The sequence below is a fragment of the Ovis aries genome, chromosome 14 (genome assembly GCF_016772045.2).
Source record: "Ovis aries strain OAR_USU_Benz2616 breed Rambouillet chromosome 14, ARS-UI_Ramb_v3.0, whole genome shotgun sequence".
NCBI lineage: Eukaryota > Metazoa > Chordata > Mammalia > Artiodactyla > Bovidae > Ovis > Ovis aries.
The window spans coordinates 38366668-38386251 of NC_056067.1; the positions used below are offsets into that span (position 1 = coordinate 38366668).

Consider the following 19584-nt stretch of genomic DNA (forward strand, 5'->3'; position numbering starts at 1 on the left):
AGAAAAATACCCACCATTTCTATCAGTGTGATTTCAGTCCTTCTGTTTCAGTGAATGGTTTGCCTTCCCCCAGCTCACAATGAACATGTACCTGCACTGTCCTCTTTGCTCCCAGACTAAGGCGTGTCAGACCGAGCTGCCATGTGTTTGTGTGTCTGTGTGTGTGTGTGTGTGCGTGTGCACGTATATGTGTGATCACGCCTACCATATTGGCTTCCTGTCCCTGGAACATCAGCTTTTTTATCTGGCTGAGCCTGTCCCCACAACCACTTGCCACTGAGACCACACCAACTCCTTCCCTGTAAGCATCAGGCCTGTGCTATGCAGGGTTTTGTTAAGCTGTTTAGTACTAATTGATTTTTTCCCCCATTTTTTTCTTTCTTTCCTGGGCGGGTCAATAGCTGGATGCTTCAGGAGCAGAGGATCTATCAACTGCAGACCAAGCATGGGAGACGCAGGCAGACCTGGAACAGAAACCCAGCCCGCTCCAGCCGCTCCGACAGAACTTGGTAGCCGGATGGTCTGCAGCAGGACACACGCCACGGGCCACGGGGCAGGAAATGACCCAATCCTCGAGGTCTGGTAAGTTTCCTCACTTTTCGGAAAGTGAGGCAAATGATAACCAAGTCTATCTTTCCTTCCTTGGAAGAGTCACCAGCATTTCTGCTAATTTCAGTTAATGAGTTAAACATCAAAAACAGGATGCTCCCCTCACCCCCAGAGCAGATCTGAGAAGCTGGAGGGGCCATGAGGGAAGAATGGGAGTTCACGGGACAGACAAGGGCTAACCAAACTCTGATCTTACGGTGAGCCACTGCAGCCAAGCAGATGTCCTGAGTATCGATCCCTGCGTCTTGTTATTGATTTCCTCTTGGGGCCAAGAGTCGGGTGGACCTCCAGAGGACAAGAGGAGAACCGACACCCTCCCTGAGGGCCGAGCCGCCCTAATCGGTGATAACAGTGTTAAGTGGTCAGCCTGGAGAGGAGGCTTGCTTAGTTCTATTGATCTACACTCCCCAGAGATATAAATCCTTCTGAATTTTCTTCCATGGATATAAATATTTATAATTAAAATAGCCGAGGAGCCTCTTACAGGCACAGGGAGAGTGGTCCATCCAGGATGGTCTTTGATATTAGTGCCCTCCCTCTCCTGACTTTGTGTACTCTTCCCCCTCTCATGTATCTGTTTATAAATTTCATTCCTTCTTTTGAACCCCATGTGGCTCACCCTCAGAGTGACAGTCACAATATCTCAGGCTTATCAGATACTGGGAAAAATCCATCCTTTCCAAACACAGCCTGCAGCTGAGAAAGGGGTGCCGCTCTCCTCAGTCAAGGCTACAGTTTCTGCACTCGGGAGCCTGGACTCAAGAAGGGATGGGCTGTGTTTCGGGGGTGGGGGCAGTAAGGGGAAGACTTCTTGAGTTGTTGCTTTGTTCTTGCTTTCATTGGGGGCATCAGCTTGGTTAGAGTAACAAACAGCTCAAATGTGTTAGCCCTAATGTATTAACCTGTGCCAAGACCCTGTGTCGCCTCACCTGCTGTGTTAAATCTAGGAAGATAACTTGAAGGACCCCCAGATTCCTATTTCTCAGCACCTCATAAATCTAAGCTCACATGAAATGAACAGAGCATCCCTTTCCCAAGAGTATGGGAAAAGGAAGGATGCTTAGAACTTCTTTGGGAGCAAAGCCCTTGAAGCCAGCCAGCAAGAACAAAACCATTGACCAAAGTTTTGTCCACTATCAGGACAACCTTATAGAGAATTGGAAATATTCAGCTTTAATGTTTAGAAATTTGGGTGGCAAGGGAGAATGGTCTTTCAAATCATTTGCTGTGCTGCAGAAACCGATGGTCTGCTTTGGTGTCCGGAATACAATCCTTTCCATTTTGGAAATTCTGACTCCTTCTATCAGGCATCTGCCTTGCTTCGGTGCTTAAATCTTGAACTGTGTGTCTTTGTGCTTCTGCCTCAGCAGGTTTCATTAATTTGTAATTGATGGCTACAAAATTGTTTAAGGACTTGTAGATTTTATGTTTGTCAAGGGTATGTTTTAATGGGTGTGTGTGCACCGTCTAGGATGCAGGGAGAATTGACTGAGTTTTGCTTCTCCTCATTTTAGAATGTTTAGTCACTCAGGTCCATCTGTGTGAGTTAATAAATGTATGTCTTGGTATCTCTGTGCAACTGTCTATACTTGGAAAGCAATGAACATAAGCAGGTTAGAGCCCACAGTTCTCTACCGTTAACTGTGTCTTTCCCAGATGCATATTAAGCTTTGCTATTTTTTTCTTTTTATTCAGAGGTGGTAGTTTCAGAACCCAAATCTAGCCCATTTGTCTCTTTTAGCAAATGATTGAGGGTTAGGGATTATTCCAGTTGGCAGTCAAGGGTCAGCATTTTGGACTCCATTTGGCTTAGATAATTTATAAAAAATAAAACTCTAATAGGTATAATCATGGTAGCCTTGGCTTAAGAATGTTTCTAGGCATACTTGAGGTTGAAAAACACTTCAAGTATAAATGGAAGAATGTTCTGGTGAGTAACTTGTATGCTTCTGTGGTAATGGAGAGAATTGGAACGCAGCTCTCTTTGTTTGATTTATACGGCAACATCCAGAATGTGAAAGGTGTATTTTACTGTAGAAATAAACTTTCAACATTGAGTTAGATAATGGAAGACCCAGGCTAGTACTTAAATCCTTCTCTGCTAGGTTATAATGAAAAGCATAATTAAATAGAATGGTTGTTTTTTTTTTTAAGGGAGAAAAACCCTGAGATTGGTCTCTTTTTCCCATTGTTTGCAATATTTGTCAACATGCACTTGTATGATTTCTCTGAAGAACAAGGTTATTTGGAGAAAGTGATCTAAATTTTAGAACTGAATGCACTTTGCTAATTAAATGTGGTTTTTGTGATCTTAGGGCCACTAAATCTAAATAGCACATACATAAATCCATTGTTGTCTTGTGCTACTGTTCCTACAGGTCATATTTGAAAGCTTGCTGCCCACCATAGGGAAATAATTTTATTATAGAATCAAACAGTGGCTTAGGATAACAATTGTTCAGTGTCTTCAGTCTTGTAGGAATTTAACCCCTATATTATCGATATAGTCATATGCTATATTTGCCTTTTATGTTTTAATACATAATGATGTATTTATCAGTCCCATTTTCCTAATAGGTTTTATATTCAATATATTTTACAGTACAAGAAATGAAATATTTCACTGTTGTTTCTATAATCATAACATAAAACATAATGTCAATATTTCACTGTTATCTCCATGAAACAATATATGTATCATGTTTCAAGCCTTCTTAAACATCTTGACATTTGATGTTGTCATTTATATCCTTAGAGCAAACTTAGGAGGCAAGTTAGAGCACAGGTCATTATCTCCATTTTACCAATAATAAACATGCACAATGTAACACAGATACTAGTGTCAGACTTGGGCTTATGACTTGAGGCTATGGACTCCTGGTCAAGTGCTCTTTCCAAAGCTGCCTGCAGCTACCATTAATGCTTGATAAAATTTTAGCATATTGTGTATTTCCAACATCTATTACAACCACTAACATGGATATAAGGCAAATGTTGGTTAATCTTAATTGATCATTAGCTTTCTACTTATACAAGAAGAGGTTGCAAATACATAGTTCAGGCATCTTTATTTGGCCTTTAGCATACCACAACTAGCTGCAGAATCCAGTGTCACGACATACCTTTTTGTTAGGCTCAGAAATTCAGTGAGTTATTAATATGCCTAATCAATAGATTTGCTTCCCTTGAACATATCCCTGTCAAAACATATGACTATATATTATTCACTGTATTTAACTGTATGTCACAAAACCATTGTGTACATATTTAGTCTCCATACTTACCAACATTTCCTTTTAAAGAAACATTATGTATAAGTTGAAGCATCAAGATGAAATGCTTAAAATAAAGCATAAACTTTTCCTCTTTCTGAAAAAAGCACTGCTCCCTCCCTCAACCTTCTCGCTACTTCAGGGATTCTTAACCTTCTCGGTGCTGTAAACCCCACTGCCAGTCTGCCATAGACCTGAAGTCTATGGGCCTTTTCTCATAATATTTCTCATAAATGTATGAAATAAAATATATAGAATTACAAGGAAAACTAATTTATATTAAAATTCAGTTATCTAAATATTAAAATCAATTAAATATTAAAACCAATTTCTGTGTGATATGTGTGATTTTTATTAAAATGTTGATAGTTCCAGTGATGGATCTACAACTATAATTTTAAGGTGGTGCTAAGAATTAGAAATATTTTGAGATTACCTACAGGACTACATGATATGGCTGTGATTTGAAAATAGCTGTGGTTTCTAGATCTGCTGGAAAAGGAATAGGCTAATCACTCCAGTATTCTTGGGCTTCCCGCATTCAGTTCAGTTCAGTCACTCAGTCATGTCCTATTCTTTGTAATCCCATGGACTGCAGCATGCCAGGCCTCCCTGTCATCACCAACTCCCAGAGTTTACTCAAACTCATGTCCATTGATTCGGTGATGCCATCCAACCATCTCATCCTCTGTCTTCCCCTTCTCCTCCTGCCTTCAATCTTTCCCAGCATCGGAGTCTTTTCAAATGAGTCAGTTCTTTGTATCAGGTGGCCAAAGTATTGAAGTTTCAGCTTCAGCATCAGTCCTTCCAATGAATATTCAGGACTGATTTCCTTTAGGGTGGACTGGTTGCATCTCCTTGCAGTCCAAGGAACTCTCAAGAGTCTTCTCCAATACCACAATTCAAAAGCATCAGATGTTCAGTGCTCAGCTTTCTTTATAGTCCAACTCTCACATCCATACATGACTACTGGAAAAACCATAGCCCTGACTAGACAAAGCTTTATTGACAATATAATGTCTCTGCTTTTTAATATGCTGTCTAGGTTGGTTATAGCTTTCTTCCAAGGAACAAGTGATTCCATGGCTGCAGTCACTATCTGCAGTGATTTTGGAGCCCAAAAAATAAAGTCTCTCACTGTTTCCATTGTTTCCCCATCTATTTGCCATGAAGTGATGGGACCAGATGCCATGATCTTAGTTTTCTGAATGTTGAGCTTTAAGCCGACTTTTTCACTCTCCTCTTTCACTGTCATCAAAAGGCTCTTAAGTTCTTCTTCGCTTTCTGCCATAAGGGTGGTGTCATCTGCATATCCGAGGTTATTGATATTTCTCCCAGCAATCTTGATTCCAGCTGGTGCTTCCTCCAGCCCAGAGTTTCTCATGATGTACTCTACATATAAGTTAAATAAGCAGGGTGACAGTATACAGCCTTGCCGTACTCCTTTTCCTATTTGGAACCAGTCTGTTGTTTCATGTCCAGTTCTAACTGTTGCTTCCTGACCTGCATACAGATTTCTCATAGGCAGATCAGGTGGTCTGGTATTCCCATCTCTTTCAGAATTTTCCGCAGTTTGTTGAGATCCACACAGTCAAAGGCTTTGGCATAGTCAATAAAGCAGAAATAGATGTTTTTCTGGAACTCTCTTGCTTTTTCCATGATCCAGCGGATGTTGGCAATTTGATCTCTGGTTCCTCTGCCTTTTCTAAAACCAGCTTGAACATCTGGAACTTCACGGTTCACGTATTGTTGAAGCCTGGCTTGGAGAATTTTGAGCATTAATTTACTAGTGTGTGAGATGAGTGCAATTGTGTGGTAGTTTATGCATTCTTTGGCATTGCCTTTCTTTGAGATTGAAATGAAAACTGACCTTTTCCAGTCCTGTGGCCACTGCTGAGTTTTCCAAATTTGCTGATGTATTGAGTGCAACACTTCCACAGCATCATCTTTCAGGATTTGAAACAGCTCAACTGGAATTCCATCACCTCCACTAGCTTTGTTCGTAGTGATGCTTCCTAAGGCCCACTTGACTTCGCATTCCAGGATGTCTGGACAATTCTAGGTGCGTGATCATACCATCATGATTATCTGGGTCATGATGATCTTTTTTGCATAGTTCTTCTGTGTATTTTTGCCACCTCTTCTTAATATCTTCTGCTTCTGTTAGGTCCAGACCATTTCTGTCCTTTATTGTGCCCATCTTTGCATAAAGTGTTCCCTTGGTATCTCTATTTTTCTTGAAGAGATCTCTAGTCTTTCCCATTCCATTGGTGTCCTCTATTTCTTTGCACTGATCACTGAGGAAGGCTTTCTTGTCTTTCCCTGCTATTCTTTGGAACTCTGCATTCAAATGGGTATACCTTTCCTTTTTCCCTGGTGGTTCCACTTGCAATGTGGGGGACCTGGGTTGGAGACCTGAGTTTGATCCCTGGATTGGAAAGATCCCCTAGAGAAGGGAATGGCTACCCAATCCAGTTCTGGCCTGGAGAATTCCATAGACTGTATAGTCTGTGGGGTCGCAAAGAGTCCAAGATGACTGAGCAACTTTCACTTTCACTTTCTGTTGGTGATGTTATCATGGCACTATTAACATTTCTGTAGTTTGTTTCCTACAGTTATAACTGAAGGAAAAGGTAACTTGTGGTTAAATATGAGAGAAAATAAAGGTGCAATTTTTTTTTCCCCCATCCAAGTTCACAGACCCACTGAATTCTATCTATGCACTCTTTAAAGATGCCAGGTTAGGAACCCCTACTCTAGATAGTTCCTACTCCTTTTCCAAAACTCAGCTGAAACATCCTCTTCTAATGAACTTCACCAACCCTTCCCCAGATGGAGTTAGCTGCCACTCTTCTATGCCCCGGGAGCACTCACAGCCTCTCTAACCCAACACTTAGCATAACATAGGATCTACATCACTTTACTTGTCTGTCCTTCCCAGAGTGCACATTCTTGAAGGCTTGGGTCACGGCTTATATTACCACCACTCGGCACAGTGTCTGTCACATGGCAGGGGTTCACTAGATGTTGAAAAGGAAGAGAAAGGAAAATTCAGTGACAAGGGAGCCATAAGTCACAGAAGGTGAAAATTAACAAAAAATTAAAGTCAATAGCTTGAATGTTTACTTGAGTCAAATGTTCCAGTAACAGCACCTTCTACTTCCCTTTTACTGCAACTCTCAGTTTACAGCCTCCTAAAAATCATAGTCTCATATTAAGGGGCTAATAACAATATGCCAGTTTCAGGCCTGTTTTCTTTTTTCTTTTAGTTTCTTAATAGTACAGCCAAGGGAATGAGTCTGTAAGGACATGGAAAGAAAGGACTTTCTTCACACCTTGAGCTTTTAGGGCTTTATCAGTCAAATTTAAAAAAAAAAAAAACAAGAAAAATGATTTTGATTTTAAGGCCCATATACAAATATGTAAATTCTTCCTAAAACCATGTATACTCGAAGGTAATTGTTAACATTTCCTTGAAAAATAGAATACTACTAATAAAAGCCTCAAGTTCTCAGCACAATTTCTTTGTGTAGGATAAGCATAAATGCTTATACACAGGATGGTAGCCTTTTAGAGATGCACTCAACTTCTTAATATTAATGTCACATTAAAAAATCAGCATTTATTCATACGTATTGACTTAGTGTCATATGCACCTCTTTTTTCCCAGTAATAAATACTTGCCATCCCAACCCAAATAAATGGACATTTACATGTCAATGTGAGGCTGCATACTTCTTGGATACAAGTTGATTTTGATCTACAGTGGACTTGTTTATTATAAGAAGAAGAAGATAGAGATCAAATGGAGATAAAACTGGGGAAATATTTATAACTATTTTTATCATCTAGTAGCTATTTCCCATTCCACATTCTTGTGCATGACTGTATATTGAACCTGAGTCTTTGATTACCAGTTCAGTAGCTTTTGATACACCTTTCTCTATAGAATATCTTATTGAACTATACTAGTCAACCAAAAATTTAGATTACGAAATGGAACCTTGACTTCATGAAGCTCATTTCACCCCATCATTTAATAAGACACTGATATCCTATCAGGGTCGCTGGTGACTGTCCACAGATCAGGTGCCTAAATATCCTTGTGGACCTGCTTCTTATTATAGCATTCACCTACTTTATTCCACTGAAGCAGAAAGCTGAAAAATCAGTATTCAAAGTCCTTTATTCCTAAACAGTGTTGGTGGAGCAAAGGAAAAAGAATGGACAGTAACTATAATGATAGATAGGCAGAAGTAGCTCACATTGGAACTATGGGTCAAAGGATTAGTCTCAAAGCATCAATCCAGATTTGAGCTTCTTCATCTTTTGAAAGGTAGTCTACAGGTAGGGTTAACTGATAATCTTGTCCCTATGTTTCTCAGGATACATTGTTTATTGGATGCTTTCAGCCTTTACATACCTGCTTCTCCCTGATGTTATTATTCTTCTCTGTCATTATGATTCCTCTATCGTTTCTACTCTCCTTACTGTTTCGAAGCATCTTCTATTTTGAGTTAACCGTTACTTTAAATTTACTGATTTGGCATATAACCCTTGAACTCTTCAGGATAAAACCCTACCCAAATCTAGAAGGTGAGAAATATTTTTTAGCAGGAAGGCAAATTGCTCTCACTACACAGAAAAACATTTGCTAAGACTTGTTTTACAAATAAATATAGGCATTCCTAGTTGATATGATTATGTGAGACTACAGCATGAGTTTATGTTTATAATAACCCTTAATTTATGCAATGCAGTCTTCCAGGCAGGAGGGAAGATATGGCTCTGGAAACACAATTCAAACAAGCAGACTGGGAAAGACACCTTAAATTCTATACTGTATAACAAAAATGTATTTAAAAGAAACAAAGAGAGACCTGGACAAATAGATTGTTAACAGAATCATCACTTAAGAGATTGCATACAATAATTTGCTTATGAATTTTATGATCAACAGAAGTTATTTTCAATCTTCCACATTTTAGATACTATTCAAAAATTATATTTTAAAAATAGAGAAATAATTTCAAAACAGAACATTGTAAATATTTTCAAAACCATTCTCAGTAACTACCGGCTATAAAAGGGAGCCTCTGTGTCTAATAATATAAGATCAGATGTGAAGAGAGGAAAACTGAGAGTAGGTGGAGGATAACGGAGCCCAGAGCAGAAGGCAGCTTTGGGGATGGATAAAGGACAAATCATTCCAGACAAATGTGATCACTCTTTTAAATCGCATTACGAGATTAATGGATGAAGGGAATGCACTAGAGGTAATATATATGGATTTTACTAAAGCATTTGATACACTGCTCCATGAATTTCCACTTGCAAAATTAATTCAAATTGGGTAGAATATGTGCATGGTCACATAGGTTGAAAATTGGCTGAAGGACCATAAACAAAGAGTAATGACAAACGGTGGTCCCTCACATTTAGGTGGGAGACAGTGTCCACCACAGCCCTGAGGACTAATGCCCACTTTGGTATCATATAACCACCTCACTAATGATCTGGGGAAAGGGAAGGAAATTACAGAATTCACAGAGTTAGACATAGGAGGTGTCACAAACCAAGATACAATTAGAGCACAAGAATGAGTTAAAAATAAAAGTGGAGAGTAAAATTAAACACGAGTGATACTTAACCTCTTTTCATGACTAAAAGGACAAAGGATTACTAGGAATATAGTTACATATAATTTTCATTTTAATTGTTAAAACGCTGATTAGGGAAAGTCCATTTAAAACCATACTGTCATTAAATACAGTGGTTCTTTGTTCAGTTAGAATATGAAGTGTTATGCTGCTGGTTGCTCCAAATTTGAGTTCACATAAAGAATTCACAGACAGGCTGAAAAAGCAAGAGGTTGATTTCTGAGAAAAGAATTTAATTATATCCACTTAAGTGCAAAGCTATATATTAGGATATCAGTGATTTCCGCACATACCTGGTGAGTTCACGGCAAATAATCACCTTGAGTGAACTTTGGCTTACTAAAAGAATTTTTCTCATATAAATGTCTCCAAACACCAACTGCCAGGACAACCTTCCTGTTATTTCTGATGTTGTTGAAATTGTTGAAACCGTGTAAAATGTCATTGTTTAGAAACTGAATGATTTTCCTTTAACATAGAGCAGGATGTTATTTAGAATAAAAGCCCTTTCACATTCACCATCTCATTGAATCCTCTTACCATCTCACCTCTACCCTGGGAAGGAGGTATCCCCAAATTACAGATATGGAAGCTGGAACTCAAAAAGAATAACTGACTTGTCCAAGACTGTACTATTTTTAATAAATGTCAAAATCACTTCTAAAACCTACACTTTATCCCACGCTTGGGATCTTTCCACTAAAGAACACTGTTTCCCATGAGTACACCATGAAAGAGACCATCTCGGAAGCCATGTACCAGGATGTGACCTTGACCCTGACTGTTATTCCATGCTAAGTTAGAAAACATAATGGAAAGCACCTGATATGGAATCTGGGCTATGAAAGTCAATAACGTTTGGTTCCTTTTCTTTGCTTCTTACACTATTTATTCTTCATTCAGCAGACAGTTATCAAGTACCTTAATGGGTGCTGGGCACTGTCCAGCTGCACACATCTTAGTTTTTCTTCTTAATCATCTTGGTTCTTCCTCTTAAGCTAACATCTTTCAAGTTCACCCAAAACTCCATGAGAAAAGACCCCATGTCTACCTGTTGACTGCAATGTCCCCAGCACCTAGCAAATACACAAACGTACTTCTTAAGTTAGAGAGAAAACATCCAGCCTCACCCCTCCAAAGTTCCCCTGAGCTCTGGCAAGGCTTATGTGCCTGCTTCCTTCCCACAGCACCAAATAAAACAACCCACAACTCCCTGCACACACTGAAGGGGGGAGGGAGGGAGACAGTCCTGGAAAGGGGTAGGAGGAAGCTAGATAAAGAATGCATTTGTCAAATTACTTTTACTTCTCTGGCACCAAATCACCCCGATTGCCATGACTGATAACAAGTAAACCACCACACTGAAATAGTTGTCTACTGGGACACCCTTTGCTAAACAATAAGAGACATTCTGCTGCTCCTTTGCCCACTGCTCAGCTGCTTCAGAAAGCTCTGCAGAGGAGTAGCAGGAGCCCACTGCTCTGTGGCTTCTGGACAGTCTTTTTTCATGCAAATTTGGAAGGAAAGTCCACATTACAGAAAAGCTTGGTACTCCTTTGGTGAATAGGCCAAGCCAAGGACACAAGAAGGGAAGAATAGCCCAGGTAGGGATGCACAATATGGAGGCCGCCTTGCATAACCCAGGGTCAAGGTAAGGACCTGACCAGGGTCACCTCTTGTGCTGGGTCTGCAGTCGGTTCACATTCCCACTAAACAAAGGCAAAACATGCGCATCTGCTCCATTCCTGCCCTTTACCCAGCCCTGCCTGGGAATATATTACATCACAGGTATTTCCGCCCACAATTGAATTAGTTATATTATTTTCAAAAAGAATATCTTTGTCATTTCCAACCCTCTTCTTCTGCATTAGGCTTATTACAGTTGGGTGAGTGCACCTGAAGTCTTCAGTGAAGTGTCAGGTGTAATTTAGCACTGGGAGATGAATTATGGGATTGCCCTTTAGGAAAAGGCTGGGAGCTCAGCCCTGCCTGTCAAATAGGTCCCTGCCTTCTAGCGAACTCTGCAGGTGAATGAATCAGTATTTGGCATATCAGCATTTCATAGAGCCTCCATGCTAATGTCTTTTTGAAATGAAACCGAGAAAGCTGTTAACCTCAGTTAGCCGAGTGTCCCCTCTGTGACCGGGATAAATCATCAATGTGGAGGCAGAGAACTCTGTTCTTATACTTTAGGGAATGAGAGCTGGGGCTATGGAGAAGCAGATGGAAAGAGCCTCCAAATCTCAGAAAACTGAGGATTTTTATCTCCCTGAAAAGGATAAATAAATATTACTTCTCCTTACCTCCTGATTTAGCTGTTCTAAAGATATTTTGAATAATTTGATTCAGTTAGATAGCATATCCTTGCTTATCCTTATTTCCAAGCCTTTGATCCCTCCTCAGTGAAGCCCCCCAAATACTTGTATTATCCTGTATATAATTATAGTATATGTGTGTATATGTATGTGGATATATACATATTTATGTATATATGTATATTGCTGTTCTTTTTCAGTCGTTCAGTCATGTCCAACTCTTTGTGACCCCATATGTATATATTTATATATTTTATATATGTATAATCATATAATAATTAATGAATAATATGTGTTTTATGATAATTTATAACATGATATATAATAGATATATAGATATTATATGTATATGGGAACTCCTAGAATCTCTTGCAACTGAAAATCTGGTGTTAACTACCAGAGTAGATATGGTCAGGTTACTAGGGCTTCTCTGCGTGTGTGCTGTGTGCTCAGTTATGTCTGACTCTGCACCCTGCTGGTCTGTGGCCCGCCAGGCTCCTCTGTCCATGGGATTTTCCAAGCAAGAACACTGGAGTAGGTTGCCATGTCCTCCTCCAGAGGATCTTCCCGACCCAGGGATAGAACCTGCATCTCCTGCACTGCAGGTGGTTCCTTTACCACTGAGCCACTAGGAAAGCCTAGGGATTCTCTATTCTTATTAATTTTTGACTGACTTTCCCATGGTTCAGATTCAACATCTATACAAAATCCTCACATCGACCTTGTGAGGCAGGATTCATTTCTGTTTTTACATTTGAAGAAACTAGAATGCAGAGAAGTTAAGGGAGGGAAAACTTAGAGTCAAACCATGTCATCTTTTCTTCAGTCAGTAGATACCATACAACCATCAGTGGTCGGTGCCCGAGGGGTCGAGCTGGGGGTCTAGCGGTTAGGATTCAGTGCTCTCTAACCATCAGTAGAGAGATGTGGTACTGGAATTCTTTTCCCATAGATACAAACAGATATGACCTAGGCTTGCAGCCTCCATCTTATCTTAAAGACTCTTAACTGCTTCCTTCTCCAGGTTTCCCTAAAGGAAGTCTATTTGACTACCACATATGTCTTCAGCCCTTGGTATTTATAATCAGTTGTACAATCATTTTTATTAGTTCCAGTGTGCATGTTATTCCCTTTCTCACTTCCTTCCCCTGAGCTATATGAGCTAGAAGAGGGAGAGATGACTGAGGTTAAGGCCCATGATGTGGGGCATGGAGCAAGACTCTAGGTGGATTACCAATCAGCAGAGAAACAAAATAGGTTACATGGACTGGAAGGTTTTTATAAGAGTCATGATAAGATTTGCTCTCCAAAATTTCTTACATCCTAGAAAAAAATTTTAAGCATAAATTATAAAAATGGTAGTAGAATGTTCATAGCATTCAAGTATTGTGCTCAGGAAAGATACTTTCTTGCATGTTCCCTATCAGTCTTTGGTTGGAGAGAGGAGAGATCAGAATACAAAGGAAACTGGTTTGTATGGACAGAGGTCAAACATTGACAGGATACAAGATAAAAAAGTGTTTGAAGTCCACCATTGGGTGCACTTGTATCATTTCACAATAATGAAAACTAGGGATCTGAAAGGTTAACCAGTTTGCTCGAGGTCACAAAACTTGTTAAATTGAAGAATTAGGACTTGAATGCAAGTCTTTTGGTGAGAATCCATCAGAGGTGGTCTAGTGGCTTGCTTTCCTTTGTTGAAATTCCCACATGACGGTCCTGAAGGAAAGAGAAGACAATGACCATCCAGTGTTACTTTATTTCCAGGCTTGTTTTTTCACTTTTGTTTACCTAGACCCAGGCCCTGCCCACCCACTACCATGCCTTACCCCATCTCCAGCCTTCCCTAACCTCCCCAGATAAACCTAACCATGTCTTTCCCTATGCTATGTCTTTGAACAAACCTCTGTAGTTGCACAAATCCCCAGATTACGTATTTGTTGTGTATATTCAAAATTTTTTTGCAACATATAACCTCAGGAGAGAAAGAGTTGTAAGTTTGAAAAAGATTGCATCGATACTATCTTAGAGACTTATGTCATTGTTAGAGTCATGTCATTCATCTCTTCATCTATAAAGTTTCTTTCTAAATGTGGCCAGGTCTCACCTCCTACACAACCAGAGGACAGATATTAATCATAGCTCTACAGGGATTTAGTTTTACCAGGAGAGTTTTTCCATAATTCTCTTAGAGTAATAAATAAAAAACAAAACAGTTTTCTTGGTCTTTCAAGGTCTTACCGGGAAAACAAAGTACTTTGAGTACTTACAACAGAAGGAATTTAATGCAGGGAATTACATGGGGGAGCTGAGAAGCCCATGTGGATGGTGAAGTTAACAACCATGGGAAGCCTCTACCCTCCCACAGAGACAAAGGAAGTAAGTGATGCTACCAGAATCCAGGGGCCAGGGTCCTCTCAAGTCCAAGCTGCAGAGGAGATACAGTCACCACTGGAGTTGCATCTCACAGCAGAGGAAAGGGGGAAATGTGCCTGGTTTCTCTCTCCCACTGTCCTTTCCCCTCTAACTCCTCTCATTGACCAAACCTCTTTGGCAGCCAGTTGACTTTGGGAGTCTAGAAATGTAGCCTGCAGGGATTACCGCTCCCAGCCACACAGAACAGAATAGGGAAAGAATGAGGAATGGAAAACAAGCCCAGAAACAGCACAGAAGCCTCCCCATAGAAAAAGACCTATACTTTGGCCTCTGTGGCTCAACTGATAAAAAAATCTGCCTTCAATGCGGGAGACCTGGGTTCGATCCCTGGATTGGGAAGATCCCCTGGAGAAGGAAAAGGCTACCCACTCCAGTGTTCTGGCCTAAAGAATTCCATGGACTGTATAATCCATGGGTTTGCAAAGAGTCAGACATGACTGAGCGACTTTCACTTTGGCCTCTAGTTATTACTAAGTTGTACCTCTCATCCATCTGACTTGAGTTCTTTCCAGTTCTGGTTAGGATGGTCATGTCAGTACAGTAACAAGATTGCATACCAATGATGATAAACAGTATTAGATTTTGTAGAATATGTAATGAAATTGAAGACAGAATCCCTGATTAGATGTAGTTTACCCATACGTTTATAATTAATTGGAGAAGACTTCCTGAAAGGTGAATCTTAGAAGAGGGGGTAAAAAGTTTCCCAGAAAGGAGGTAAGTAGAGTGTTTTAGGGAGAGTGAGTAGCCTAAAGAAGTGGGAAGAACATTTTGAATGGCACACAGATATCTTTAGCTGGAATAGATTCTGGGTAGGCTTGAGTAACAGAGAAATGAACAGAAAACTTTGGAGGACTGACAGAAAACTTTAAATTTGATCAACAGAGATCACAGTAAACTTTCCATGTGAAAAATGGTGTTGCGTTCAGCTAATCCTAGAAAGAGTACTAGGAAGCTGTTGGCATAATCTAGCTATAAGGTAGAGAAGGTAAAGCAGATTGATGTGAAGGGGAATCATAGTAGGATAACTAAGAGTATAGGTGCTGCAGCAAGATTTCCCGGGTTCAGATCCCAAGTCTACCACTTTCTAGCTCCTTCTTTGGGAGACAATAAGAGTACTTACCCTGTAATGTTCCAAGCTTCAATTTTGTGCTTGACACATGATAAATGTTAGCTATTATTGAAATCATATTAGTGGATGAGCTTACCAAGGAAGGAAGGGAGAAAAAATAAAATGCCCTTCAGGCAGCTCCGATGAATATTTGGAACTGTTTGTAATCTAAATTGTAGTTGAAATCACTATGAATGCATAAACTGCCTGGGTGAGTTCAGAGGAAAGAAAAACAGAAAGCCCAGGATGGACAGAGGAGACAATAGAAAGAGCAGTCAAAAAAATAATAAGAAAACGCCATGGACCAGCATATTAAAACCTCAGAGAATAATAGTCGTATGAAACAATGGTCGCTCAGCAGGATATTGAAAATCCTGGATGAATGTCTTCTTTTCAGTTTGCTGAGTTGGTTCTCTGCTTGCTCTGGCCTAGGTATTATCATCATTTTTGTGCATTACAGCATTTTAAATGGTGTTACTGGAGTAAGAGCCAATCACAATGTTGTATACATGCCTGTCATCAGCGAGCATTACAACTAAGTAATACATTTTTTGTCCGTAAGGAATTGAGTATAATCTCTAAATCTTCTAAGGGGACTAATTTGGAGATGACAAGAGCACATTTTTTCCCATAGGGTACCAGATCCACCCTTGGCTGATACCAGTTTCCTTCCTTTCCACTGAAGGCTGGAGACAGTAAGGAGAGGGAGCTCAGGGAGATGAAGCCACGAAGTAGCCGACATTGCTGCAAATGGTCTAGCGTCAGTCCGATGCCTGCTCCAGCTGAGGCTGCATGTCTTGTGACAGGTGGTTATTATGCCTGAGATTTGGAATGAATGGTAGAGCACTGGCCTAGGGGTGAAGATAAAGAAAATAGATAAGAAAGAGAGACATGAGAGGACAGACTCTTGTAGGGTTTGTGTGTGTTCAGTTTCCATTACTGCTTAAAGAATGGTTGTGTAGAACTTCAATTAGTGGCAGCTTGGTGAATGCACTTTTCTTTGTTTCAACCTTAACTGAAAGCAGTAGGATTAATGTGCTTAGAGGGACAGAAGCCACCATAGATGGGGAAGGATCTTACCAAGGCAATCAAAGAAGTAGGTTTTGCAGGTCTCGAGGCTGTGTATCATAGCAAGAGAGAGCCATTTCATTTATTCTCCATAAGCACCTTACAGTTCTTGTCTCTATACATCACATGAGCCAACAATTAATTGTTGGAAGAAGAGGCTTGCAGTGGTTTAGCATCTCTTATAATTAGGGTGACTATATAATTTATCCTTCAAACCTTCTAGTTTTTATATTTACTTATTTATATATATTTTTTTATTGCACTGGGTCTTTGTTGCTTTGTGAGGGCTTTATCTAGTTGCAGCAAGCACAGGCTACTCTTCACTGTAGTGCACAGGCTTCCCATTGTGGTGGCTTCTCTTGTTGTGGAGCACGGGCTCTAGGCACACCGGCTTCAGTAGTTGCAGCACGTGCGCTCAGTAGTTGTGGCTCACAGACTTCATTGCTCTGCAGCAGGTGTAATATTCACAGACCAGGTATTGAACCTGTGTCCCCTGCATTGGCAGGTGGATTCTTATCCACTGAGCCACCAGGGAAGTCCCAAACCTTCCGTTGATACAATGAATACTTTCACTGGGACAACAAGCATAAAGTGAATCTGTCCCAGACTGATTGGAATATGTAATCATCCTACTTACAACCCATTTCAAAAACGTTTTTGTTCATGTAGCACTGGAAGGTACAGACTCTGGAGCCAGACTCACTAAGTTCAAATCCCAGTTCTGCTGACAACAAGCTATGTGACCTTGACACGTCACTTAACTTCTCTGCAACTCAGTATCTTTAGCAGTGAAATGAGGCATAATGATTGCTCTGACATCTGAGGGCTAAAAGTACTAAGGGAATTAGTGTGCAGACAGGCACTTAGAACAATTCCTAGTAGATAGTGTGAGCCAAGTTCTTACTGTTCTTGTTATTTCAAACTCTGTAGGATAAGGAACCTAATCTTACAGACCTGACACCTGCCTTCTTGCTCCATGCCCTGACATGAATTTGCATTCAGCAAGAGCTTGTTGAATGGTTGGATGAATAAGAAAAAGAAGGAAAGAATAAAAGAAAAAAGGAACACAATTTTTATCCTTTACTTTCATTTTTCTTGATTCTTTATTCCCTCACTATTTTTAAGTTACTTTGTAGCACAAGGACACTGAAACGCACTCAGAAATTCTTTCAAATGCCTGTCTAACCTAGCCCTTACTGTACTCTGGAATCCCTTGGTGTTGAGCTTTCCTGTTATTACCTGGCCTGTAACCAACACTGGACACATCTCACAATCGGCTCTTTCATCTGCCTGACTCTACCAAGCTTGGAGACCTTGCTCTAGAAAGTTACATCCCCTCCATCTTGAGCCTCCCTCCGACCCCTCTAGGTCATCACAGAGCACTAAGCTGAACTCCCTGTGCAACAACAGGGAGTTGCTTCCCAACAGCTTTCCACTACCTAGCTGTTTTACACATGGTAGTGTACCCCACTCCAGTGCTCCTGCCTGGAGAATCCCAGGGACGGGGGAGCCTGGTGGGCTGCAGTCCACGGGTCGCTGAGAGTTGGACACCACTGAGTGACTTTACTTTCACTTTTCACTTTCATGCATTGGAGAAGGAAATGGCAACCCACTCCAGTGCTCCTGCCTGGAGAATCCCAGGGACGGGGGAGCCTGGTGGGCTGCAGTCCATGGGTCGCTAAGAGTTGGACACCACTGAGTGACTTCACTTTCACTTTTCACTTTCATGCATTGGAGAAGGAAATGGCAACCCACTCCAGTGTTCTTGCCTGGAGAATCACAGGGACGGAGGAGCCTGGTGGGCTGCCGTCAATGGGGTCGCACAGAGTCGGACACGACTGAAGCGACTTAGCAGCAGCAGCAGCAGTGTACTTATATCAGTGCTACTCTCTTAATTTGTCCCACCCGCTCCTTCCACCCCCACAGCCCCCGCCACATCCACAAATTTGTTCTTTACATCTGTATCTCTATTCCTGCCCTGCAGATAGTTTCATCAGTACCGTTTTTCTAGGTTAATATTTATTTATTTTATTTGGCTGTGCTGAGTCAGTGGCAGCACACAGGCTCTTTGATCTTCACTGCAGCATTTGGGATCCTTAGTTGCAGTGTGCAACATCTTTTCTTTTTTTTTTTTAGTTACAGCATGCAGAATCTTTAAGTTGCAGCATGTATGATCTAGTTTCCTAACCAAGAATCAAACCTGGAACCCCTGCATTGGGAGCATGGAGTCTTAGCCACTGGGACTACCAGGGAAGTCCCTACTATTTACACTTTAATCCCTATATCCAGTGACTTCTTCTGAGGCCTTGTCCTCCTCAGTCTCGCTATAGCATGGTATGTTGCTGATCACTATGTCTTTCATGAAATATGTTCCTTAGCGTCCTTAACTAGGGTTCATCTTGTACCCTTTTGCCTCTTTAATATATCTTTGCCTCTTCTATCTGCCAAGACAGAGGTGCTCCTCCAAAGTTCAACTCTTCCCTTTATGATCACTCAAGCCCTTTGATGATCTCAAACATTTCTAGGCCCTTGACAATCTCCTCAGTGCAGATCGCCCCAGATCCACATTCCTAGCCCAACAAATCTCCCATGCTTCTAGTCTACATTTTTAGCTTTCTGCTGTACTTCTTCATTTACTATAAACTAGTCTCTTCTTCTCAACACATACTCCCAAACCAGTTCTACCTTCTGGGTTTCCTGTCTCTGATAATAGCATCTTCATCTTCCCATTCCATCCCCCAGGCTTCAAAGTTCAAATTACTTTTATGTGTCATTCACCTAACTGGCCTCCAGATTCCATTAGTCTCCTAATTAGTCTCAATTCTACCTCTGTCTCTCTCAAACCCATACCTTCACTTCTGTAACCACTGCTGCTAGCCAGGGTACCATCTCTCATCTCACATAACACACCAGCCTGCTAACTGCTCCCATTTCTTCCACACTATTTTTCCAATTTATCCTGAATCTTCCGCCACTCCCTTTCCCAGTAATGTTTTATAGACACAAAAACACAAAGGCCACAATCTAGGCACTCTTATTTTCCCAGATGTAATTTCTACTGTTGGTCTTTACACACGCTGCTTTCCAGCTGATCAGAACTTCATGCTTCAGGA

General features: G+C 40.7%; 1 protein-coding gene across 1 annotated transcript in view; it reads left to right on the top strand.

Moving 5' to 3' along the window:
• PMFBP1 (polyamine modulated factor 1 binding protein 1) overlaps positions 1 to 19584 on the top strand; it is a 475252-nt gene that overhangs the window by 308072 nt on the left and 147596 nt on the right. The window contains exon 10 of the mRNA XM_060398457.1: positions 402 to 582. The gene's annotated coding sequence lies outside the window, so the exon portion shown is untranslated. The remainder of the gene's footprint in view (positions 1 to 401; positions 583 to 19584) is intronic.